General features: G+C 37.8%; 1 protein-coding gene across 3 annotated transcripts in view; it reads right to left on the bottom strand.

Annotated features, from left to right (window-relative positions):
• Window positions 1-21,799, bottom strand: part of KANK1 (KN motif and ankyrin repeat domains 1) — a 185,229-nt gene that overhangs the window by 56,416 nt on the left and 107,014 nt on the right. The window lies entirely within an intron of this gene.

Genomic DNA, 21,799 nt, shown 5'->3' with positions numbered 1-21,799 from the left:
GTTTTGGAATATCACGGTTCATGTCAGGCAACATATTCTCATTCTATATTGATTCTCTGTTTAAAAATTGATGAGATTACAGCAACATCATTTCTGTTACAATCAGAAGATTTAAAGCAAACAGAATAGAAATAAGAAAATGAACATTGCCCTCTTCAACCTTCATTTTTACAAAATGCCTTTTGAAAAATGCTGCCAAGGAAAGCAGAGACACACACAGAAACATCTTATTCTGTTCAAATTCTAACTTGAGACAAGGACTGTGGAACTTTTTACAGATTTTTTTTTTTTAAACAGAGTTGAAGTAATCCCAAATTAAGAATTAGTGTCAATTCAGAAGTACACCAGACTTTCCAAGCAACAGGAGGATGTGAAAATAACGTCCACAAATACTGGATTGTAATGCACTGAAGTAATTTAAAGTCTTTAGTAATACAGCAAAATACTCAATGTACATGGATAAAAAACTATTATTCTATTATAAACATAAGTTTGTGGAAACTATGTATGTATATTGTTTTTTTAAAATTATATATAAGAAAACAATAGAAGTTAATGCATCAAAATGTTCATGGTGGTGGTCCCTGGGTGATGCAACTATGGATGCTTTAGGCTCTTTGATTACTGTAGTAATTATAATTATTTAAAAAAGAAACATTACCTACTTCCTGTCAAATTTTGTTTCATTTGTTTTGAAACATGTTGAAGAAAAAAAGTAACTAAAAATGCTATGTAAAAGGCCACATCCACAAGATTATGAGAGGTCAGAAATATAAGTTAAAAAAAAAGGAAGGAAGAGGAAATGTCTGATGACTTTAATGACACATGGTGGTAATTTCCTACTGTTCAGTTAGTGACATTTTCCTCACTGTCTGAATGACTTACACTACAACAGTTCAAAGCTAACTACTATGAAAACAGTTCTGTGCAAACTCTATAAAGGACTGGCTTTTACAAGCTGCTCTGACAGGAATGCTTCCCTGCAAGGCTTTTCTCCATTGCTTAGCTTAACCTCAGAGACCTCATTCTCAGTCTTTCCCTTGAGGCCCCCTAGCTCCCTGCTGGTTCCTTGTTTCTGCCTGGCAGCTCACCAAGAGGGCAGGATGGCTCTAATCTTTCTGACTATGTGGCAATCACCTGACATTCTGTAGGAAAAAGTGCTATTTCAAGTCCAAGTCATTGAACTTGGTCAGCAATGGCCTTTGTGTACAGTCAGAGCTGGTGAAATCAAAAGTCATACTTTAGGGATAGAGGGGCATTATAATTAAGGATATGAATGATCACGGGTGCCATGGTGGTAGGAATGCTTTGGGGACTAAGGGGGAGTTATCCTATACTGTCAAAAAATGCTAGCAAGAGTGCAACACAATGGTGCTTCAATAACAAAAGGGGGTATAAGGATTGGAATGACTAAAGAATGAAGTTTGCACCATCAACTAATCACATGCCATGGTCTTGATTAGAAAGTGATGATGATTACTGATGGAAGCTAGCATTTCACAAGCTCGTACTATTGTTATTAGTTATTAAAGTCTAAAATAATATCCACTGTAAGGTACACCACTATTTTAAGTACCGCTGATCTCTTTAGAAGATGCTGTCAATTAAAAAAGGCCGAAAGAAAGAAAGTCAACTTCTAGAATAATCCAACTAATTATACTTTTAGAAGTTAACAACAAAAACCTAAGCAAAATTCCGGTTTACTGGCCCCTTTCTTGCTCCATGTGTTTGTACTCTTGCTTCATAATAGCTTGTAAATACCACCATTTAAACTCTTGAGGGCAAATAGAAGGCAAGAAGAAACAAGCTGCACATGCTATGGGGAATGAAATATGTGTCAAGGTATTTGGATGGAGATATTCCCAGAAGCTTCATAAACTTTGGTCCAAGGTTCTCTCCTGTTATTGACCCTCTTTCACCAAGCAGAAGATCTTTATCTCTGATCCAAATTGATCTGTCATCCCCCCTACACCGAACAGTAAAAGTGAAGGGGAGGCCTAAAATTAGGACTATGAGCACCTCACTGATAAAATAACACAAAGTTGCACAAAGACAACACTTCTTATTGGGTATTGATTTTCCATAGTAAATTGTCCATGCCTGACAGGTGGCCTGAAACTGTGAGATCCCGAACTTTCTAATGATATGCACAGTATAAACCAGAGGAGGTTTGGCCACCATCCAGTCTCTGTTATAGATCAATAACTGCTTCTTTTCTTCCTCAGAGAAGAGTGAAGATCAGTAAATCTTAAGTAGTACAATGGTGGCTCAGTTCTGCTAGCTTAGAAAAAACACTTCTCTGGATAGACTTAAGAAAATACATCAACAGAGAAAATAAATTGTCTTCTCTACTTCCAGAAACTGACCTATTGAAGAACATTTTAGCCGTTCTCCAAGTATGGCACAGAGAGTAATGTAGACAGTGCATAGATAATGCCATAATTACTTATATTAGCTTAATACAAAGCAATATGAAAAAGAGATTGAAAGATCTTTTCTAAGGAAACATCAATATGGCATTGAACTGTAGTTTAGCACTGTCAACTAATAACATGCCATGGTCTTGATTAGAAATTGATGATGATTACTGATGGAAGCTAGCATTTTGTAAGCTCTTAACTATTGTTATTAGTAATTAAAATCTAAAATAATATCCTCTCAAAAGTACACAACTATTTTAAGTACCATCAATCTCTTTAGAAGATGCTGTCAATTAAACATTGATAAGATACTATTTTAAATTACATTAATCATGGCAAAATAAGGCAGAAAGGAAAAAAAAAACTCCAATGATTTCCTTAATATGTGGAATATAGATAAACAAAACAACGGAATAGACGAGACTAAGCCAAACAAACCCTAGAAATCTGACTATAGATTTGAACTACCAGACAAAGGAGAGTGTGAGGTAGAAGCAAAGAGGAGAGCCCAATGGACCATGGTAGAGATTTATAAAGGCTGAGACGGTGGGTGTGGCATGCTAAAATACTTTTATAGAGGTGTGGCATGAAGCTATATCTCTAAATCATATACAGAGTTGCAAATAGCGCTACCTCAATCAAAGAAAATAATGTTAGTTGTAAGGCACATTCTCATTTCAGAGGTGTTAAAATGTGAAAAATGTGCATCTTAGGATGGACAAAATTATATTATATTCAAGGCACTTTTCAGACCACTTCACAGTTATCATCTTACTTAAATCTCACAGAAATCCTAGTAAATACTAAAATCCTCTGTCATTTTACAGATAGGACATTGAGGAACAGGGAGGTTTAGAACTTATCATGGTCACATGACTAGTAGGTGATAGCATTACATTTAGATTTAACTGATTCAGCCTGAGAGCTTATGCTCTAAGGCCATGTGATTATGTGATTTGGAATAAGGACACTATTTCCTTCACAAATAAGAATTTATAGGCATAAATGAGTGAGGTCTCTTTCAAAATAGTCAATCTCAGGGATGGACAAGCCTATTAAAAGGATGCTTTGCTCACATCCCTTTTAGATAGAAAGTTATGTTTCTGAATTTTCTAATATATTTTTAAAAGCAATCATATTTCCACTTAGTTTCTTAATATTACTCTGTCCAAGTTTGAAGAACTACTTCGATGACACACAGGAAATGTCTCAGTACTTAATCATCATCACACTACGGGGCTCTACATGGTACTATTAGTCAACTGGATTATTAATCTTGCTCACTGAGCTTTAGTATGAATGTTATTTGACTTAAACTAAGTATTTTTTCAACTGAAAAAAATTTCCAAGATTGAGGACAGGTGGATAGCTCTCAGCAGAACCACAGAAATTTCAAAACCGGAATAAGAAACTGGCTGCTCAACATGGCATTTACGAAAGGACTAACACTTTGGTAAGAAAAGTAGACTCTCTTCTAACATGTCACAGTATTTTTTTTTTCACTTACTAATGAAATTAAGAGAGTAATATAAATAACTACCTAAAATTCAGACAAGACAGAACATACAAAAATTAATCATTCACTATCTCACTAACCTAATATAGTCACAACTATCACCTGAAACTACTTTTTAAAATATATTATTTGATGATTTGAATATTTTATTGGATGACTTGAATATTCTATTGAATTATCTTAAAACACTTTAAAGACCTACAACATCCTTGAATTTGTAATAGGCATTATTTTATCAAGACAGACTAAAGGCATCCTCAGAAGATCACACATAAGTGCTGGGACCAGACACACAGGAAAAGGATAAAGTATAGATTAGCACTATATCCGCATTCAAATTAACCCATAGTAAGTAAGGTAGTATAATGTTTCCCAAGAGTGGTAGAAAGGCCAAATAAATTAAAACCCAAATAAATTAAAACCACTTTGCTTAAGTCTTAAAAAGTGAATGAGTGTTTCAGGGCAAGAAAGATGGAAAGGGGTTCTAGACAGAAGAATGACAACCACAAAGGCAGGAGATAAGAAAGTATATGATAAGAAGATCAGTGGAGAAGACACTGTCTGCTTCTACCAGGGCTTAACAGTACACGAATGACCTGCCTGAGAGAAAGGTAACATGAGACTGGGTGCTAAATAATAATCAAAAGGAAGGCGATCCTATAACCCAAACTGGAAAACTCATGCATACACAAACACAATTATCTTTATCCTAATGAAAACTGCAAAGCTTATTCATTTCTTTAAATAAGTCAAGTCTTTCAAACAGGCATCCAAAAACCTGTCTAATTTATTATATACCATTTATGATTGCCCACATATTACAGTCAAGAATTTAATTAAAAGTAACTTAATTAAAAGTATGTTTGAGTACAAACTCTGGCTGCAGTTCATCATCAGATTATCTTCTGGTAATTTCTAATTGCTGGATCTTAATGCAGGAATTCTGAGGATAATGTTATCCAGCAGCTCTTGGTGATTTTGCAACCAAATTACCTAACTATGACATGATCCCATTTGGCCTCCTCAAATACAGCAGGTAATTTTCTTGGTGCATTTCCCTTCCATGGTGAAGGGAAATCTCAATTATCAATTAAGATCTAAATTAAAATTTTACCTGGATACTGGTTTTCATTTATAATGTTAAAAAAAAAAAAAAAGGTTGTGTTTTGCTTATTAGAGAAATGGTCTGCTGTGTTTATTCAAACAGTTATATTTGCAACCTTATTCCGGGGGTCATATATTTAATAGGCTGGAGGAGGTACACATAAGAACAAATTAAAATGCAGGTCGTAAACAGAAAATGTGGAAGAAGCAATGTAAATAACTTTATTCATTTAACAAGATTCTATTACGGACCTGGCAGTGTTTGGGGCCCTGTGGATACTGCAAAGAGCAAAGCAGATGAACAAACCACACGCCCTCCCCCAAAATAATCTAGTAGAGAGCTATGATTAGGATCCAAAGATAATTTAGGATCACTGTGTGCTTAACAAATTAGTTGTACTGAAAGCAATCCCTTACTTATCCTTTCTGTATTATTTGAAAAGAGTTCCCAAGTAAGATCTATCTCTTCATGCACCAAAGTGGGCACGGATGGAACCAGCCTTCCCATGCTCCTCCTTGGCCATCCACAACCGCTCTACATCATGAAAGTGCACCAGCACACACGGGCAGTGCTGCCAGGAACAGGTTAAAACCATCTGGGAATCTCCAAAAGCTTTCAGAGTAGTGCTTGGCTCTGCTCCAGCTGGGTGGCTGGGACCTACACAGCTTCCTGAACTCTTAAAGAGAACAGACACTAGAAAATGCTCTTTCCAGGAAATCTCCTGTGATGAGTTTATCAGATCAAAACCATCGGGGCTAAATGCCAGCTGCTCCTCAGTAAAAAAAAAAAAAAAAAAAAAAAAAAAAAAGGTAAGAAAATTAGCACTGTTGGACCTTCTCTTTTTTATGTTTGCTTCCTTTATGTTCTTTGTTGCCTTCAGAAGAAAGTACTTTTATGACTTAATAGAAGTGCAAAGAATTCACATTTATTAAGTAATTATTAATCTCTAATGTGATTAGGGAAAACAGACATAGCAAAAGCTGTAATTTAAATTTTATTAAATTTATTAAATTAAGGTGCATATTAGTGAAATCTTGTACTTATGAACAAAAATCCCTACTTTTTTATGAGTTAAAGTATCAATGCTTTTTCCTATTCAATTGACAGAAGCAAAATATAATAGCTATGCATAAAAGAAAATTTATTTAGTGTAGTTTGAATGACTTCTGTTTATTTCTGTTTAAATTGTTTAAAATGTGTAGTTCAGATTTACTGCTTTAGCTAACATTTTCCCTATAATTTCTCCAGCAGTGCATTCTTATGTGTTATTCTCTGTGAGCACTTTTAAATCAATTAAAGTTGTTAACAAGTTTCAGGATTCCTGGGATTGCCCTAAGTGAATAGAACCAAAATAACATCCTTAATTCTAAAACTTCAAAGGATAGGCCCAGACTGGCAGCATCAGCATTATCTTTTAGGGACCTGTTCTCAGGCTATTCCAGACCTATTGAACATTAGACTCTGGGTGGGGCCCAAAATGCTGCATTTAACAAGACTTCAGGTGATTAATACAGGCCAAGGGTTCTTAAAACTACTATATTAAATGATGAGTTCACTGGGAAAAAATGAAGTCTCAAGTCTTGAAGAGCCAGGAATATCCTCTGATTTTAAGAAAATGGTACCCAGTCATTTAGAAAACATTCTCTGGTAACCTGATTTTTACCCAGACATTTATTGAAAAACTACTGAGCACTCAGTATGTAATTGTTACATTAATAGGCACTTCAGTGATAAAAGACTCAGCTTTTACTATTTGGGGCTGATAGTCAGGATTTACATGCATAACACCACATGGACTGAAAAATTATTAACACTTTATGCCAAACTCCATGAAAAACAAAACAACAAAAAACCAAATATTGAATGATGATAATAGAAGCAAAATTTCTTAGGACTGAAATTGAGGCAATGAATAGGACTAGATGGGAATGGGAGGTCCATAAAGGCTTCTTGAGGGAATGACACTAGAGGTAATACCTGAGGTATTGACTGGGGGAGTGCAGAGATGAGCAAGGTTCGGGGAACAGACTGGAGCCAGTTACAGTTCAACACAATGGTTCATACAATTTTTGATGATGGCTTGTAAGCAACTCAATAAAGGGAGGAAAGTCTTTTCAAGAAGTGGTGCTATAGCAATTGGCCTTCTACAGGCAAAAACAAACCTTGGTCTCAGCATTTCACCTTACTAAAGTTTACTCAAAGTGAATCACAGTCTTGTATGTAAGGCAAAAACAAACAAAAAACAAACAACAACAAAAAGATTACACCTTTAGAGGAAATCACAAAAGATCCGCAAGCTTGGAAAAAGAGTTCTAGAAATGACACCAAAACATCAATAAATACACAAATTAATAAAAACATCCTCATAAAACTTATTTTTTTTCTATAAAAGAATGGTTCTAAGGCTTTGGAGCAAGAAAAAGCTACATGCACTTGAGCGACTAAGTGAGTTTATTAAGAGAGGAAAAGGACAGAATGGGCAATGAGAAAAGGTAAGAGAGCTAGATTATGAAATTTGCTACGCCTTGTTAGCTACAGTAAGAGACTGGATATTATTCTAAGTAAAAAAAAAAAAAAGCCACTGAGGGATTTAATGATGACAAGGAACATAAAATAAATGATCTTATTTTTAAGTGTTTGACAGAGGCTTCCTACCATCTTTAAGGAGAGGCAGGCGGTTGTTTCTTTAGTTCTATTATCATAGGGAGAAGACACTGGTTTAATCAGACTTCACATGGAGAACTTCACCTTGAAGATTCTTCAGTCCTTCTATTTAAAAAGTTTTATTTTCTACTGTTATGGCATGTCAGACAAAAACTTCCCAAGTATTTTTGTGCTTCCCCCTCTCCCCCAGAACTGTAAGTTTCTACGTATTTAAGAGAAACTTCAAAGTGGTAAAGTAAAGTAGCTCACCCAGACAGTACCTTAGAAAATTTGCTGCCTAACATAAGTTCTCAAAATGTTGCACTCATTCTTAACATATAATATGTGCTACAAATCGAAAACAGTTATGGGGAAAGCTGGAACCCGAAAGAGCATTCAGGGGTTTAAAAAGGAGGAACTAGCATCTACTGCACCCCCAGCCACATTCAAGTTCAAGTCACCCCATGTCATACAGGTTGTTCCAGCTAATCCTGAATGTTACTTTCCTTTAGCTGAAGTAAATCTCACTTAAGCTTCTCCCTTTTTACTGAAGGAGACTCAAAACATTCTCTGCTTTTTTATTGTCATGGACTTTCCTGCTGGGACAAGCACACAACTTTCATGACTCTGCAGAAGTTCCGCTGGTGCTGGTTCCCCTGCTGGGCGGGCCAATTCCAGGCCACAGGGTGGGGTGGCTCATGGGCACTGGCCACAGATTTATTTCAAAAATAGGAAATAACCCTTGTTTTTGCTTTGTATAACAGCAGCATAGAAGTAGCTTAACCAACAACTGTCACACCCAGGAGAGAGAGAGTTCTGTCCCCTGCTCAGCATGGGAAGGGAGGAACTCTGGACCCATTCCTAATTTCAAATGGTCAGAGGCCACGTCAGACAAGGCCTCTGAAGGCAAAGTCAAATGCCTTTAACCAACCACAGTTATGCTAAGATCAGCCAGGTAGCTGTTACAGACCTGAAGAAGTCTACTCGGCAAGCAGGACTTCAAATCCCTTCTCACTTGGAGCTCCTGGCTCTTCATTGTCCCACTTTTCTCAGTTCCCCCTTTTAAGAGAGTCCGGCAGCAATGTGTCAACTCTAACATTCTAGGAAAAATGCCAGCGGATAGAACCTGCCAGAGAAAAGGCTTCACCCCTAACCCAGGATGGAAAGGTTGGGCCAAGTCCCGAAGCCTGGCCCCCACCCCAGTGTGCACTGTAACAGTACTGCAGAGCCCAATGTCTTTAGACTGGGGATGAGGCCCTTGCAGCAGCCAAATGTCATTAGTGTGGGGACGAAGCCCTTGCAGCACTACTGAGCATTTAACTTCCTGGGGCTATAACCTAACAAGAGGGACCAGAGACTATGAGGAAGATGGACAGCAAGATTCCCAAACTCAGAAAGACAGCTGAAGGAGGGTCTAGGAGGGTCTGGAATTACTGAAAATGTTGCATCATATTAAGGCAACATTGATTCACAAACATTTGTTTTAAACTAAAGGTCAGGACTAGAGAAAAGCAAAAATAGAAATCTCCAGCCATATTCATTAATGGCAAAATACCCATTATTTCACTTTCAGGTATATGGCATCCCAATACATTGATTTTATTTGTTCTAGGTTGTTTTTAAAAACAATATAACAACACAATATAAAAACAATGCGTTGATAGGCACATGTTTGACACATATGTTTCTAACATTTTTTAAGCTACTTGTTTCTCAAAATGTGGTTATCCAGGCTAATAGCAAACTTGTTTAAAAAAGTAGAGCATCACTCTAGACCAGTTAAATTAGAATCTGTATCTTAACATGATCCCCAAGACACATTAAAATGTGAGAGGCACTGCTGCAGCCCTATTTTCTCCATCAGGCCTTAGGCTTCTTGACCTGCTGCTACCTTGCATTCTGAGGAATCCACAGATACGCAACACAACTGATGGACCACTGGAATTACTATCCAAGTTACACTACAGATGACTTAAATTACCTAGTGAGGGGAAGGATGATGTGGGGAGGGCAGGCACAGATATTTTGTAGTATTCTCCCAGAGTACCTCAATGTGTGATGTTTGAGAGTCATTGGCCTGTGACATTGGTTATCCAAGCGTGTGCCCTGACAAACAGCACCCCATCACCAGAGAACCTGCTAGAAATGTAATTTCTTTCTTCCCCTTTCTTCCCTTCACATCTCTCTCTCTCTCACTCCCCAGAAAGCTGTCACTATGCTTCTAACAAGTAAAAACTTCAAGAAGTTCTCAGATATAGGCATTCAGGTATCTCTTTGCACAATATATTGAATAAAATAAAATTACTTATGTTTTTAAGGATGGCTGAAAATTAACATGAGGCTGAAGACAGGAAGATACATAACTAGGGGCTGAGGGGGCCCTAGGGTCATAACATGTAACGTTAGAGCAAATGATGATTTAGAGTGGCAAATAAATTCTAATGTGCTGTGGGTGGAATTTGGAGCTTACCCCATGGCAATAGCATTTCCTAAAATCTAATGATATAGCACTCCAAAACTGTCCCCATAAATTTAGTGAGCTTGGCATGAAGCTGAAGTTTCTATTTTCTCATATACATCCCCAATTGATTCTTGCTATCAAAGAAGTCTAGAAAAACACTGTTCTATAGGACTCAAAGTGTTTCTGTTTCTCAAAGTGAGGCCCTGTACCAGTAATGTCAGCATAACCTCATGATTAATTAAAAAGGCATGTTCTTGGGCTCCACCCTAAACCACAGGACCAGAAAAAGGGGGAGAGGGGAGAGGGGATAAAAGAGAAGAGGAGGGGAGGAGAGTGGAGAGAAAGATAAGGACAAGTGTTTTTTTTTTTTTTTTTGTTTTTTTTTTTTTTGTGAGAAGCATGAAGAAATGCTGGCCTTGTCTTGAGCCTCACTCAGTTTGTGCTATCTTATAGAAGGATAAGAACAGAACTTGTTCCAAAGAACAGAATGAAGGAACAAAAAGGCAGTTTTTGGTTGTGTTCACAAATTATTCATGTGGATACAAACAGTTGCACACATTACAAAAATAAGTGTCAAGAATTTTTAAAAACTCATAAAATATTATTCTTATTGGAACTGAAGAAAAATAAAGACTGAGTGTCTGATGTGACGAGGTTTTCTCATTTCATAGTCCCAATCCCTTTTCTCTGTCTTCCTATACTACTACTCTGGCAGGATGTTTCCCACACAGATATGAAAACCAGTTTGCATTTCCATTATGGCAAATTTGAAAAATAATTACTTGAAAACTTGTGGAACACAAGACAAAGAACATTTAAATGAACAGAGACAGGTTTCAGAAAACTTTCAAAAGCAAATGTAAAGTTTTGTGACTCTTAGCAATTGTTTGAAGGACAGTTTTTCTAACATTATTGATAGACACTTAAAAAGAGGCCCAACCCCCCATGGGGATTACAATTGAGATGAAAAAAAAATGTGAAAAATGATGTAAAAATAAACTTTTTAATTAAAAAAAAAAAAAAAAAAGAGGCCCAACCCAAGGAAAGGTTAAAACCTCAGAATTTCCACATATGTCATTGAACACAGATCTGAACAAAAGTCCTAACAATTTATTTACTTATATATTTTTTGCTCTATTTTTTTTTAACCGAGTTCATGTTGTTTATAGCACACAGTAAAATATTCCAAGGCACGAGTTCACACCCCTTCAGATATACGTTACCACACTAATTTAATGTTCTAAGATGTGAAAGAAAATCCACTCCCTTGCCTGGAAACTTTTTCTCTGGCCTTAAAAGCCCTGGGGGGGGGGGTCACCCACAATAGCAGAGCTGGTGAATAAGCAAAGGAGCCATCCAAGACCAGACTGGAAATCACATTTTCATTTCAACTTGGCTGAGAACTATCTCCAGGGCTCTGGGAATGCTACTTAAATGCTGTGAGCCTCAGGTATTTCATGGCTGTGTAGGACAATGTTTATGACAATTCCAGGCCTGACAAACATTTATTTTTCTAAGTCCCTAGAAAGATACTGCCAAATCATCAAGGCCAGATGGACATTATGGGTGGATCAGCAAGACTTGGGTGTTGCTTCATACCACCACTGGGTAGTGCTTCCTAGCACGGTGATGACCAGTCAGAATCCCTACCATTCCACAAGGGAGAGATGCAGGGCAGGGGGGGGGTTTGTTTTTCCTCTAACTCAGCTCCCAGTGTAGCTGCTTGTCCCCTACTCCTTCCAAATAAAGTTATCTCCCACCCCAACAATGATGAAACATGTAAGAGAGAAAGTGAAAAAATCAGCTATGTTACCCTACTTCAACATTTTGGTGTATTACTTCCCAATTCTTCCTTTTAATGTTCCATGCTAGCCATCTCTCCATTACCTTTATCTCTCCTATTTACTGTTACCATGTGTATTTTATTTGACCTTCCTTTGTTACTTTATATTTAGATCATTTCCAAATTTTTCATATTATAAACATGTTGAGTAACATACTTTTACATACAGCTTTGTTTACTTGTCCAGTAATTTGCTATGGATCAATTCCACAAAGAGGACTTGTAAGATGAGAAGATGGAACCTGTACATTCTGATGTAATGTCAGGCTGCATTGCAGAAAGGCAAAAATTTAAACTCATCAAAGATGTGTGGGAGGGTCAGTGAAACTGGAATACTTGCCACAGTTGATTGTTTTTAATGCAGTAAACATACACTCAGAACAATGCACTGAAAATCTTTCTTCATCCAGTTAATGTGCTTTCATTAAGTTTAATTCTAAAATAGCTAATTTGAGGTGTTCCACCTGGGATTACATGTTTATTCTTCCTCCTTGACTAACAGTAATTTATATTTGATAAAACCAACTCCTTCATGTAATACAAAGATTATCTCTATGGGTACATTTATAGAAATTTGTGATTGACTTAGAGTGTTTCATTTATCCACTACAATATATAGGGCTTGATATGAAACTAATAAATCAGAACAGAGATATAAATAAATCTAGACTTTGGTCCTAAGTCTAAATTGAGAGAACACACACAGTCAAGTACACACAGAGCCAAGGTATACTCTGGAAAAGCATTCCCCTATCATCTCAAAAGAGGATTCTAATGCACACGCATAGCCCCAAGCAAGCAGATATTTAGGGGAAATCAAAGTTCTAGTTGCTGCTGTCAGATTCCTTAAATTAATATCATGAAAGTAAAAATTAGTACATTCAACTATGGATTACATTAAGAAATTATTGCAAAGCTATGAAGTGAAGTAGGTATTTTCCTAAAGTGAAAGCCAGGAATAGTGGAGATATAAAATTTGAAGACACATTTTAGAGGGACTCAAAAATAAAACCACATTCTTAAAAGTAGATACCTATGAATAATACATATAGTGTTGTATGATCATAAAACTCTTAGTTGTTATGAGTTTGCAACTGAAGGATCTCTAGAAAACTTCTAAATTCAAATACTTAATTTTGTACAAGGGAACATTTTGTGGCATAATCATAATACACAAACAAGTTAGTGGTGTCCCACGTACTTATTTAGAAGTGTAAAAGAAAAATGAATAAAACATATATTTTCCTATGATGGAAACAGGAAGGAATAGAACTTTCCTTTCTCATGGTCCCCAATTTCCTATTTATTTACTTTAAAAAAAATTTTTTTGCATAGAAGAACTGGGGTGTAGGCCAAAGGTTTAGGGGGGTAAAAGGATTCACCAGAGAAAGAGTGGAAAGCAAAGCAGGATTTACTGAAATACACTGCTGAGGGGAGCAGCATATAAGATAGGAGAGGTCTGCTGTGCCATACGTGGACTAGCTCCCTGGCTAGGGATCTAACTCAGGCTGTCCAGGTGGGTTGTCATGGTGATAACACTGAGACTTAACACCTACCCCACCAGGGAAGCCCCTATTTATTTTCTTAATGAGCAGGCCACCACTCATTTCCTCATAGTCCTTCTTAGATACAGAAGAAGCCAGTTGCTGGAATTCCAATTCCAAGAAACATCATTCTTTTTTGTCATTAGCAGGAATACTGGGCCTTTATAAGGGGTAACTTATGACTTTTAAGGAGACTATGAACAATATTTAATCCTCTCCCTAGAACACAGCTCCTGCTGATACACAAGATCCTGTCCTGTCAATCCGACTTGCCTGTGGTACAATAGTGACATCCAGAGTCAGAGCCAGCTGGAGCAGTTTTCTGACAATTTACCACTCAAGGTGTAGTAATGGTCCAGCACCAGTGTCCCCTGGTATTGGTCAGAAATGCAATGCTGAGGCACCAACCCAGAACTACAGTGCAAGTACACTGCTGAGGGGAGCAGCGGGCGGGTAAGGAGAGGTCTGCCATGCCATGTGGATCTCCTCCAGGGTGGAAGTGGCTTAAGCTTCTTAGTGCTGTGCTTTAAGCCGGCCACCAGGGAGGGCCCATGAGCGGCACTTTTTAAAGAGATATTTACAACACTTTATTTTTTTGCAAAGTAAAATGACCCACTCCATTTATTTTTCTTTATTTTCTGGACTTCCACTTTTGCTTTGTAAGACTTAAATCATATACATTTCTTTAGGATTCATGAGGACAGAGGACAGCCCCAGATGCCAATATAGTTGTCAAGAGGGAAAGGGAGTTATATATTTGTTTTTAACCAAGCACTAGCATTTTTTCAACTATTTTGCTATGAAAATGAGGATAACATATACTAAACTATGTAAGTATATCTCTGACTTTTTATCCTAGTTTCACATTAATGCTAGCAGAGAGAGGCAATTTTAATCCATTATATTGGGAATTCAAGCAGACACACACATTCACGGAGGAAGTAGGCACCTTCCTCCTTGCACAATCTTCTCTTCTGTACCTTACATTACAGGCTTCTCATTCTGGAAGGGGAGAAGGCTGTTGCCTTCTGCAATAAAGGCCCATCCTCCCTAAATCATATCTTACTCATCCCCTGAACCAAACCACCAGGGCTGCATAGGTGGCAGGGGAAACAGACAGACATGTGTTACCTACCCCTGGTTAACTGCCATCGGTGAGTGTTGGTCAGTACAGGATTGGTGCCCTCCCTGGTGGCACAGGGGCTAAGTCTCAGCTCTATCAAGCTACCACCAGCCACTGAGGCATGAGTTCTGTCCCCAGCAGGGGGCTGACTACATGGCACAGCAGATCCCTCCTATCTCCCCCATTGCTCCCCTCAGCAATGTATCTCAGTAGACCCACCTGTTCTGCTCCCCACTCTGTCTCTGATAAGTGTTTGTACCCCCTGTACCTCTGGCCTAAACCCTGGTTCTTGAATAAATAAATTAATAAAAATAAATATTTTTTTTAAATACAAGATTGGTACTATCCTGATGTACACACTCATATTGAATGAAAACCTTGATTGGCCATTTAGGAGGAATGTCAGCTTTCAAGCTGCAAACAAGCCATGCTAGAATAAAAGCTGTCGAAGTGTCACAGTGACTACTGTTTGTTCACAGCATGAACAAACACAGGCTTCAGCCTTAAGAGCTCAGTAGGAGACCTGCTGTGATGTGTACTGATAATCACACACAACTGACTTAAATCTGTAGTTAATTTCAGGATATTACTGGACTAAATCCAGACTCCATCAATGAACTGATGGAGTCAGTAATTGAAATGGCTGTGGTCAGTAATCACAGATATTTATAATACTTTATAATCATGGTCAGTTTGCTGGCTCTGCATTTCATTTTCTTTTATGTTTTTAAGCAGGTAACCATTGAACTTACAGTGTTCAAATTAGGATACTTGTGAACACACTAAAAGGTTAAGTAGATGAGCTGCTGGGGCAATAGGGCTGCCCCAGGCATGTTAAAAAATTAATTAAATAAATGTGTGAGAGAGAATAAAAAATAAGAAACATTAGGAGATTGCGATAAAGAAGTTCTGGAAGTCAACTATAAAACAGGATACATATAATGTACACACACACACACACACATATATACACATACACACAAACATATATATATACCATTCTTATTAATGAGGTACAAAATGACCTCATTTCCTTGCACTTCAAAAATAGGTCTGTGAAAAAAAACTAGTTCCCCAAAATACCCAATGGAGGTCTTGGGTGGGGTTGACATTTCATGTTTCTGCTATATATAAGAGTGGGCTAGAAGAAGAACCGAGGTCATTCACACCTTCTTTAGTATTCATTCTTCTGAGTCAAGTCGCAAAAAATAGCTCAAGACACTAAGTTCATGAGAAGAACTGCTCCTACCTTTCCCTTGCAGTGTGCTTCTTCTCATCTGACACCATGGTGCATACAACTATTTTTTTAAAAGATTTATTTATTTATGCATACAAAACTGGGGTACAGGCCAGACATGTAGGGATGGTAAGAGGATTCACCATTGCCAGAGTGGGGAGCAGAACAGGCAGACTGACGAAGCACACTGCTGAAGGGAGCAGTGGGCAAGACAGGAGAGGTCTGCTGCGCCATGAGGATCACCTCGGTGTGTGTGTGTAAGGGGGGAGGTGAGGGGGGGAAGGGAGTGTGCTGTGCTTTAACCTGCTGCACCACCAGGGAGGGCCCACATTCACTATTTCAAGATTTTTCTCTCAAGCCCATTCCATTAAAGCAAACTGGTATGATTAAAGAGAGTGAAGACCAAATACACAATTAGGGAAAGAGCATGTACACAAAAATAACTTCAGTTGTTTTTGTAGTTTTCACTATTTTGAGATCTGCCCAATGCCAGGAATAGTTATTGTGGATTAAATTTCAAGGAAAGGCATAGAAAAAAACAAGAGTCTTCTTAAGCTGATAATCTCTAATTGCTTATTTTTTTGTATTTCATCAACATAATAAAAATATAACTCACATATATATAAAAATATAATGCCAAAGAAGTATTATAAAACATCATCATGTAACAATAATATACCTACCCAGAAATCAGTTGTCTAGCCATTCTATTTTTTTCAAGATTTATTTATTTCTGCACACAGAACTGGGCTACAGGCCAGAGATGCAGGGTCAGTGAATGAGGATCAGAACAGGCCGACTGAAGAAATATACTGCTGAGGGGAGTAGCAGGCGAGACAAGAGAAGTCTGCCATGTCATGTCGGTCACCTCCCTGGCTGAGATTGTACTGGTACTGAAGTGGCTGTGGCTGGTTTAGTAGTCCAGTGCACCACCAGGGTGGACCCAAACTACTTTTAACACTGATGAGAACAGAAATTAATCATATAAATAGACTATCATAAAAGCAATATTCACAAACTCAGCTTATATAGGAACCCTAAAGCCATGGCCAATTTTACTCTTCTTTCACATATGGGATTATTAAATTTGATTGTTTTAGGGTTTCACCTTAACACATAGCCCTGGTCAGATTATAAAATCATGGGAGACTGCTTCATAAGTCCTAGCTTAAATTCCTATACCAAGGGAAGATATTTTGTTTTTTTTAAGCACGAGTAATTTCAGTCCTTAAATGTGTGATGTATTTCACTTATTATTAACTTAAAATCTAATTCCTAAACTAAAAACTTTACAGTGTAACCCAATTCCTTTTCACCTAGATTATTGCTATTTCATCTCAAAATAGTACCACATTATCTAGGTATCTTCTAAATTGAAATCTTAGTGAGCACATCAACTTAAAATTGATGTTTTGTTTAACTGCTTTTCTAGAAGATAATACAGTTCTGTCTCCAGACCTCACAGGCCTGGATTCACTCTACTTCTATTCCCTCTATTGGAGAGGTTTAAAAAGACTAGCTCTAACAGACATTGCCTAGAGAGTAAATGACACAGTCATGGTAAAGGAGGTTGCATGTTCAATTATATTATATACTGCAATAGAATACATACATGTTCTCATGTGCAAAAACAAAGCAAAGCTAAGTCTAATTCATTTATGTTAAAATCTTTTGCTTTTTACAGTATGGAAAACTATTTGGAGGTTCCTCAAACTGCTAAACATGGAGCTTCCCTACGACCCAGCAAAACATGGAGCTTCCCTACAACCCAGCAATCCCACTCCATGTTCATTGCTGCTTTATTTACAATTGGAAAAACATGGAAGCAGCCCAAACGCCCAAAAGTAGATGACTGGATAAAAAAGATGTGGTTCATATATACAATGGAATATTACTCAGCAACCAAAAAAGAGAAACACATGTCTTTTGCAGCAACTTGGATGGAGCTGGAAAAGATCATGCTTAGTGAAATAAGCCAGAAAGAGAAAGAAAAATACCGGATGGTTTCACTCATAGCAGGAGTATAATGGACCTGGCGAGAAAATAACAAAAATAATGAACAACCATATACCAGAGACATTTTGTGGGGGAGGAGTGGGGAATGGGATCAAAAAAGGGGGGAGGGGAGAGAAATGCATGGGATTATGGTGATGGCACACGGGTGATTTGGGAAACCCGCGGGGATTACAATCGAGATGGAAAAAAAAATGTACAAAATGATGTAAAAATAAACTTTTGTAATAAAAAAAAAATCTTTTGCTTTTTAGGGCCTTCCCTGGTGGTGCAGCAGGTTAAATTAGCACTGCACTAAGAAGGTTAAGTCACTTCCGCATGAGTTCGATTCCCACCTGCCCTGGAGGAGATCCACATGGAGAGGCAGACCTCTCCTGACCCGCCCACTGCTCCCCTCAGCAGTATACTTTGTAGATCTGCCTGTTCTTCTCCCTGCTCTGTCTCTGGTGAATCCTCTCACCCTCCGCATCTCTGGTCTGTACCCCAGTTCTGTATGAATAAATAAATAAATCTTAAAAAAAAATCTTTTGCTTTTTAAATAAAATTTTCATATATGCCCCCTAAATCTGGAACCGAACTTTTGAGTGAAAAGTTTCAAAGAATTATATTATAGGAAAGAAAGATTAAAGGTGTAATAGCGAACATTGTTTAAATAATAGGGTAGAAAAAAATAACAGGGTAGCTCTTTATAGTAAGAGTTATTCAACAAGATATTTTAAGGCAGTGGCTTTGAAAAACTAACATGAGTTGCATACCTTATCACCAGAAGGTACGTTCAGACGCACAAACACACAACTGTATTAAGGCTTCACAAAGAAGGAGGTGGAGGAGAGTCATCTCTCACCCTCAACAGACCCATGATTCCAAAAGCAGAACATCTTTCAGAATTGCAATCTAAGTAGATGCTTAGAAATGACCTCCCCTTCACTACTTTTGTATGTTTTCAAACATGTTTCCCCTTCTTTTATTTATAAAAATGTTGCAAACACACTAAGTTTAGGACTATGAAGTAAGAGGAAAAAAGATAAACCTATTCAGTTGTAAACATGCATCTAAAAGAGCTCCCGGAAAACAAGGGATACTTACCCTCACCGTCACCTCCACACTGGCTTACAGTGGGAAAGAAAAGCTGCCAATGGAGAGGCACAAAAATAAAACTCTCAAAATACCAAAAGGAAGCACTAACTTTGTTCCATGTATAGTAGAAACTAAGCAGATGGGGAAAGAACAAGAAAGTTGATATGTTCCTTTGCTTTGAAGGATAGAGAAACTAATTTGCCTTTAGAAATTCAAATATTTTTAAAATAGAAATTACCTGCTATGAAATTACCTGTCTGGCTTGAGGTTTTCACTCCTCAAAGGTGGGGAATTCTATCAATGGCTATTCACAGATATGCATACTATCTCTCATTTCTGGTGATTGACTATGTCCTTGAGTCAGGAATTCTGGGTAGAAATTTACAATAGTAAGCTTAAGTATCACTGAGATTAGAGAAATTCAACACATGGTCAAAACCAGACTTGCCACTAAACTTCACTCTCCTTTCTTCAGTTTCCAGTTTGCTGAAATGTAAACTGAATCAGAGAATTTTTCTAAAACTAATGTCTATTTTTTTTTAAGGTTAGGAAAAATAAAGAAATGGCTGTTTACACGTTACCCTCAGAGAGAAAGGCTATTCTCGCATATCTTTATAATGACTAAAGGGGTAACTTAATGTAAAGTTTCCTGCAGACCCATTGATTCCAGACCCTTGAACTGGGCCCCTTACAGAGGAAACAACTGCAGAAGCACAATGAGGGAGAGTTAGAATATGACAACAATTGGATCAGATGAATGTGGTTTTACCCACTGAGAAATCTAAGCAACAGTTCATCTGAGTCTCAACTTTCAGGCTAGCAACTGGAAACATTACCTAGGGCTGGAGGCAGTGGAAGGAAATGAATAAGATTGCTAGAGGGTGTCAGTTTTCCTTATGCAGAATGAAATGTTCTAATATTGCATAACAGTGTGAATACAGTAAAAACCAATGGGAATGAATGGAAAGTATGGCGTATGAATTACACCTCAGTAAGAATGTTATTTTAAAAAACAAAGATGAATTTCCTTGATTGTTAAGATCTGGGTGAGTGGGTATGAGAAGTTTAAGATATGGCAAAACCTTATTAGAAGAAATTACGAGAGAGTAAAAGAGGAAGAAAAAACAACGTGGGTGCTTTTCTTATAGAATCATTTCTCCATTAACCAAAGACACAAGCTGCACCCCTTGGGCTCCACTTAGGGATGTCTCTGTTTTCAAGTTCCCTAAGTACAAAATCACATGCCTGAACATTCTTTGGACTGCCAGTACTTAGAAACCCTGGCTGCTGCTCCCTTCATGAGTTAATGAGTTAATGGTGGTGATGTGATGATCTCAGAAACTTGGCTATTGAAAGGAATACAAGGGGTACTAAGAAAAAGGAAGGATTACCAAGATGATGCATATTCTACTTTACTTCCAATGACCAAAGCAAACACAGATAAGAGATAAGGTAGATTCAAATACAGGAAACATCCATTTAGTAAAAGACTTTCATTTGTTTATCTGATAAAGACAGTGTATAAACATACATGCCCAGACTACCTCCAAACATACTGCACACATCTAATTGCAATAATTATCACTTCCATGGGGAACCTCATTTCTTACAGCAGAATTTCTCACTGAAGCAATGCTTTTCCCTACATAAGACTACATTTTTCAGGCTTGAAGCATCATTGGTGGTAAATAGAAAATTGGTTTGGCTCTTGGCAACATCTAGCTGGTCCTTAACTCAGATGTGGAATTAATTATTCTAAGAGGAAGTTGCTGTATGTACAATGAGATCTGGAGCAGTCACCCAGAGTGAGAGCAAAAGGAAAGCAAGAGTGAGAGTGAGAGACAGAGACAAAGCCTCCCCTCCTTCTTACAGAAAAGGGTATAAAGAAATGACACAGGTAAAATCATCCATGATCAAATATACACATGAGTTTTCATTGATTACTGCAATGATAAGAATGAGAGAAAATTAAAAAGAAGTATATATTTAAGTAGAGTGGAATGTAACTGCAGCTGAAGTAAAATGACAGTTTGGAAAGACCTGTTGAAGACTGATGAAACAAAGTGCTTAGTATCAGATCTGTAGGGGAGTACATCATAAGATTGTTTTGTTTTTATGGGGCTCCTGAGACATAGTCTTCTATTTCTTACACTTTTTATTAAGTTTCAGAATTATTAACTTTGTTTAGGTAAACACATTAAATCTACAAAAATAAATGTAGTTAAATGTATTTGTTCAATCTTATTTTTTTTAAAAGATTGATTTATTTATGCATACAGAACTGAGGTACAGGCCAGAGGTGCAGGGGTGGTGCGAGGATTTACCAGAGACAGAGTGGGGAACAGAACAGGCAGATTAACTGAAATACACTGCTGAGGGGAACAGTGGGTGGGTCAGGAGAGGTCTGCCGCGCCATGTGGGTCACCTCTGGGGCCAGGGATCGAAGTTGAAGTGGCTTTAGCTTTGTGTGCTGTGCTTTAACCCACTGCACCACCATGAGGGCTGCTGAATCTTAATTTTAAAGAAGCAAATGAGCTATAAAGCATGCACATGGTTATATACCTTTTACTGTCTGTTTCTGAGTGTGGCATAGTCAAACTGAATTGCATACGGAAGTATCATTTTATGGAGGAGTCAGAAAAGACCATTTCTAACCTGGGCAGATTCACCCCTCCTTAGGCAATCTAGTGGTCCCCCTGGGAGGTCACCATATTGGTGCCAAACTTAGTGCGGACACCCGATCGGCATAGCGCACTACAGCCCAGAACTCCTGGGCTCAAGCGATCCTCCAGCTTCAGCCTCCCGAGGAACTGCAAC

Source organism: Condylura cristata, unplaced genomic scaffold (genome assembly GCF_000260355.1).
Source record: "Condylura cristata isolate star-nosed mole 26May11 unplaced genomic scaffold, ConCri1.0 scaffold00006, whole genome shotgun sequence".
Lineage (NCBI taxonomy): Eukaryota > Metazoa > Chordata > Mammalia > Eulipotyphla > Talpidae > Condylura > Condylura cristata.
This window is presented reverse-complemented; position numbering and strand designations above follow the sequence as displayed.